Source organism: Solanum lycopersicum, chromosome 8 (assembly GCF_036512215.1).
Source record: "Solanum lycopersicum chromosome 8, SLM_r2.1".
NCBI classification, from domain to species: domain Eukaryota; kingdom Viridiplantae; phylum Streptophyta; class Magnoliopsida; order Solanales; family Solanaceae; genus Solanum; species Solanum lycopersicum.
The window spans coordinates 22275654-22281837 of record NC_090807.1 but is presented as its reverse complement, the minus strand read 5'-3'; positions in this window follow the sequence as shown (position 1 = coordinate 22281837).

Genomic DNA, 6184 nt, shown 5'->3' with positions numbered 1-6184 from the left:
TTAAAGTTAATTGAAAATATATTTTTTTGAAAGACACGATATAAATATTTAAATTAAAACTAATTAAATTGCATAATATTTAATTTTACCGACTTCCATAAGTTGGTATTATAATATTTTTCATTTTTTAATTTACGCAAAATCGCTCTCATGCGATCGGTATCTAACTAAAATAACATTACTGATTTCATGAGGTTGGTATTTGGATTAAGAAAAAATATCGACCTCATGAGGCTGGTATTTGGATGAAATAAAAATACCAACTTCATGATGTCAGTATTTGGATGAAGTAAAAATACCGACTGCATGATGTCAATCGTTGGATGAAGTAAAAATATCAACCGCATGATGTCAATATTTGGATTTGGATGAAATAATAATACAGAATCTATGAGGTCGGTATTTGGATGAAATAAAAAATACAGACTTCATGATGTCAGTATTTGGATGAAATAAAAATACTGACCTCATGATGTCAGTATGTGGATGAAAGATAAATACCTAACTCATGATGTCGGTAGTTTATATTAATTTATTTTTTAATTTATATAAAACCGTCATTTGGAAGATGTTTTATTTAAAGTTTATTAAAAATATTAACTTATTAATTTTATGAAAGTCATTATATAAATATTTTAATAAAATTAATATACTTATATTCTATTTAATTTTACCGACGTCTGGATTTCGGTATTATAATAATTTTTGTTTTTTATTTTATATAAAATAGTCCTCCGAAAGTCTATTTAAATAATATTAAATCAAAATATTTCTCAATTTTATTTTTATATTAAATTTGGAAAAAATAAAATATGGTTATTAATTTATTTTATTTAATATCGATATCAAGAGGTTGATTTTTATTGTAATTCTTTTTTTCCGCAAAAAATATCGACTTTCTGAGGTCGGGATTTTTCCCTCTTTATTTTGCATAAAATAGACTAGTTTTATTCTTTTTAACAATACTGACCTCCGGAGGTTGGAAATTACCGACCTCCATTTGAGGTTGATAATTTTTATGTCGGTATTCACTGATTCATTAGTAGTCTTAACACGTATAACATACTGTCATTCGTGTCAAAAAAATAAATTCCTCAAATGAATAGAGAAACGGAGACTAGAATGTTCCATTCCCATTTTCTTTGTTGTGATTCTCAATTTACCCATTTTCTCAGTTTTTTTTCTCTTTCTTCATTTGGATCTTTTAGTATTGGTTTATTTATTTAATCTCCTTTTACAGTTTGACATAATTTTCGAGATATATTTGATGCTTGCATTGGGAGGTAATTAACTCTCTTCTAACAGTTATATTCTCTAATATATAATGTATTTGGTGTTAACTTTTCTATTTGATGGATTTTTCTCCTTTCACATTGTTTTTATAGATTTTAGTTTCATGAAAATGGAAATAAGATGGAACATGGACATTATGAGTGCTACAAAATAAGATGAAGAAATTCTATGAGGTTGCTAACGTCATTTGGTCGATGTCCATGTTTTGAATTGTGAGTCTATCTTAGCATAGTTTTTGTTGAGAATACAGTGTACAGTAAAAGTTTGTTATAGTGTATAGTGAAGTTAGTTAACAGAGTTGAGTTAGTTAACAGTGTGAAGTTAGTTAGTCAGTTTAGTTTGTTTGTTTAGATAGATGCTTCTAGATTTCATCAATTAGATCTTATATATAAGTATCACAATGTAACACTTATAAGAAAGATTTTTCAATGAAGTCTTCTTCTCTCTCTCTCGATCCAATCTCTCTGTTCATAAGCTTGACCTCCATTAATGGAGGAACAGAGCAAATTAGTAGATGAATGTTGCTGATTTTATCATGGTATTAGAGCACGGTTGATTGGTTTTGTTTTTCCTCCATTTTTTATTTACTTCGTGAGTTTCTTTTTCCGCCATAATTGTGAATCTCTGTTGATGTTGAATTTCACAATTTTTAACTAAATCATCTTTGTTGTTGAGTTTTCTGGTTTATTACGCAAATTGAATTCTTATTCTGTGATTGAATCACTTTGCAAACAAATCGAACATCGAACATCATGGTGGATATCGAAGCTAATTCTGCTTCTAGTTCATCCACAGTTCAAATGGATTTTTCCAGTCCTTTTTACTTGCATCCTTCAGAGAATGCATGTTCCTCTCTTTTACCTGCGGTTTTCGATGGCACTGGGTATAGATCTTGGAGAAGAGTTGTTCTTAGATCCCTTTCAGTCAAGAGTAAAACAGGGTTCATTAATGGAACAATCGTGCGACCTGATCACACTTATCCTAATTTCATGAAATTGGAGAGATGTGATGACATGGTCACCTCTTGGATTTTGAATTCCTTGTCTGCAGATTATGTGATAGCTTGCAGTATGTGAACAATGCCAAGGAACTTTGGGCAGAATTGAAAGAGAGATATGATCAGACAAATGGTTGTAAGATGTATCAGTTGCAAAAAGAGATCACTGATCTTGTCCAAGGCACTTTGGACATTACTGGATATTACACAAAGATGAAGAATTTGTGGGAGGAAATGAGCAACATCGATGTTATTTCTCAATGCACTTGTGTGTGTGTTTGTGGTGGTAAGACCAAAATGCACAAAGTTGATTAAGACAGAAGACTCATACATTTTTAATGAGTCATACAACCTTAGATTCTACCTCACTCAATGCCTATGGCAAGACTAACAGTAATGCAGAATGTAAAGGGTTCATAACTAACTACAATTCATTTAGAGATAGTGGAACAAGTTCTGTAAATACAAACACAAATGTTATGATTAGGGGTAATGCCAGTACTGACAGGTCATCCTTGTTTTGTGATTATTGCATGAGATCAGGGTACACAAAGGATATATGTTACAAGCTTCATGGGTATCCATCCAATCTAAGGTTTCAAAAGGGAAAAGACACAAGTTCTGCAGCACATGTATGTGCATCTGATATGAATGGGCATCAGTCTAAGGAGGGACCTAAGTTCAAGAAGCAAATGCCACTGAATTTGTTTAAAGATTAATATGAACAATTGCTTAACCTTTTAGGGACTCTACAGGTAAAAAATGGAGCTTCTGACGTAGACAACTCAGACATTATGTTGATGGAGTTGTGAATCTGGTAGGTATACTTGCTTGCTACTCCTCTATTATTGATGTTTGTGATCTTTCTTGTAAATGTTACAAATAAATGTTGACTCTTGGATCATAGACTTAGGAGCATCACGCCACATGACCTACAATAAAATCGACCTCACAAACATAAAATCACTTCTTATCCACTCTTAATTCATTACCTAATGGTTATAAGGTCAAAGTGATTGAAATTGGTGAATTTTTCTTAAGTCCAACATTGACTCTAAACAAAGTATTGTTTGTTCCTTGTTTCAAGTTTAATCTGATTTCTGTTAATTGTTTAGCACTACAACTCAATGGCATAGTCAATTTTCACAAATCTTCTTGCTCATTTCATGGCCCTTCTCTGAAGAGCCCTCTGGAACTTGGTAGAGCCAAGAATGGTCTATACTTCCTGTATCACAAGTGTCACAACTACTCTACTTCTTCTATTAAAAAAAATTCACATGTTACTTGTCATCTTGTTCCTTCTGTAACCAATGTTGAGAGGAAGAAAAATACTAATGTGTGCACCACATCTTTTGTAAAAAGTTCTTCTATTAATAAATAAGTTTATAATACTGTTTCGTTTGATAATACTTCCAACCATATTCATGGTAATGAACTATTGTGGCATGCTAGATTAGGACATGTTCCTTTTGTAAAAATCAAAAACATCTCAATAATACCTATAAATTTTTCAGATAAACAACCTTTTACCTGCACCATATGTCCTATGGCTAGGCAAACTAGGATGCCATTTACAGAGAGTACCACTACTACCACTAGAGTGTTTGAGTTACTACACATTGACTTATGGGGCCATATCATATTCCTACTCATGATGGTTACCATTATTTTCTCACTAGGTAGATGATCACAGCAGATCCACTTGGACACAATTACTAAGATGTACAAGTAATGCTTTTCAAACCATCAAAGCCTTCATATCCCTCATAGAAATTCAGTTCCAAACCATGTTAAAAACCATAAGAATGATAATGGTCTGGAGTTCACTTCAGCTGAAGCCACTTGTTTTTTCAATTCCAAAGGCATCATACACCAGAAAACCTCTCCTTATACACCTCAACAAAATGGGGTAGTGGAAAGGAAACATAAGTACCTTCTTGAAACATCAAGAGCCCTTTTGTTCCAGTCAAAGCTACCCATGAGGTACTGGGGGGGAATTGTGTGTTGATTGCCACATACCTCATAAATGGATTACCTTCTCAACTCCTTCATAACAAATCTCCATATGAACTATTATACTACAAATAACCCACATATTCCCATCTTAAGAGTTTTGGTTGTCTTTGTTTTCCAACTACATTGAAGACTCATAAGGACAAATTTGAACCAAGAACCACACCTCATGTTTTTATTGGCTATCCTTTCAATACAAAAAGTTTCAATGTTCTGAATTAGCAACAAAAAAGGTTCATATATCTGAAGATGTCATCTTTTATGAAAATGTATTAACATTTGTCATTGCTCCTGTTTTCTCTAGTTTTAACTCTATCTTACAAATGCTAATTCATCTTACTGATTTAATTTGCATGCATGGGAAAACAAATATTTTTGTTAATGATGATTCGCTGGATAATTTCACACCACAAGATATTATTAATGACCAGGTACCTATCAATACCAAATTAACCACAACACCACCCGAAGGCACACAAGAACCTACAACACAACACACCTTACCTGATCCTAATACCTCTACAAAAACTAATACTTTGCCAGCACTTAGAAGAACCACTAGGACAACTCATACTCCTCATTACCTCAAAAAAATTACAAGTATACCTTGCCTAGCCTGCACTCCCTTACATATTTTATGTCCCACCACGATCATGTTTGTTTCAGTAGTTTCTGTTCTTATAGTCAGCAATTGGTGAAAACCATTTCACATTAATGTGAACCTAATTCATTTGAGGAGGCAATCTTGCATCCTGCTTGGCAACAGGCCATGACACAAGAGTTTGAAGCTTCGTATGCAAATGACACTTGGGAAATGGTCACATTACCAGAAGGAAAGAAAGCTATTAGTTGCAAGTGGGTGTACAAAATCAAACATAAAGTTGATGGGAGTGTGGAGAGGTCTAAGGCTAGATTGGTAGTCAAAAATTACACACAACATGATGGAATTGATTACACTGAGACATTTTCACCTGTGGTTAAAATGACCACTGTTAGAGTCTTGATTTCTTTGGCTGTAAAGAAAGGTTGGGACTTATACCAATTAGATGTCAACAGTGTATTCTTGCATGGTGATTAAAATGAGGAAGTGTACATGGCAGCTCCACAAGGTCTTGCTGTGGGTTGTGGCAACATGGTATGCAAATCAAAAAAATCCTTGTATGGATTGAAGCAGGCCAGCCGTCAGTGGTATGATAAGATGGCACACAGTCTTTGTTCCAAAGGATATCATCACTCAACTAGTGACTACTCACTATTCTATAAAAGGAAAGGATGTTCCTTGGTTTTTGTTTCTATATATGTGGATAACATTATTATGACTGGGACTGATATTGATGATATCAATTCTTTAAAGGCCTTCCTCAATGATCAGTTCAAGATAAATGATTTGGGTAAACTACACTACTTTCTGGGACTGGAAAACTTATACAGGCATGATGGTGTCCTTATTTCACAAAGAAAATTTACTCTTGATCTTTTGAAAGATTTTGATGTGTTGAACTACAAGGCCACCACATCACCACTTTATTTTACTGAGAAATTGAAAGCTACTGATGGAAAGCTCTTATATAATCCTACTCACTATAGACAGTTGGTTGGGAAACTAAATTTTCTTACATACACCAGAATGGACATAGCCTTCATTGTACAACACTTGAGTCAATTTATGCAAACACCTAGGGATCCACATTTGAAAGCAGCTTATCATGTATTGAGATACTTAAAGCAGGACCCTACAATGAGAATTTTCATTTCAAACAAACATGATCTCACTATTAGTGCCTTTTGTGATACAAATTGGGTTGCATGCCCTGATTCAAGGAAGTTTGTAAGTTGTTATTTAGTGATTATGGGTGATAGTTGTATCAATTGGAAGTGTAA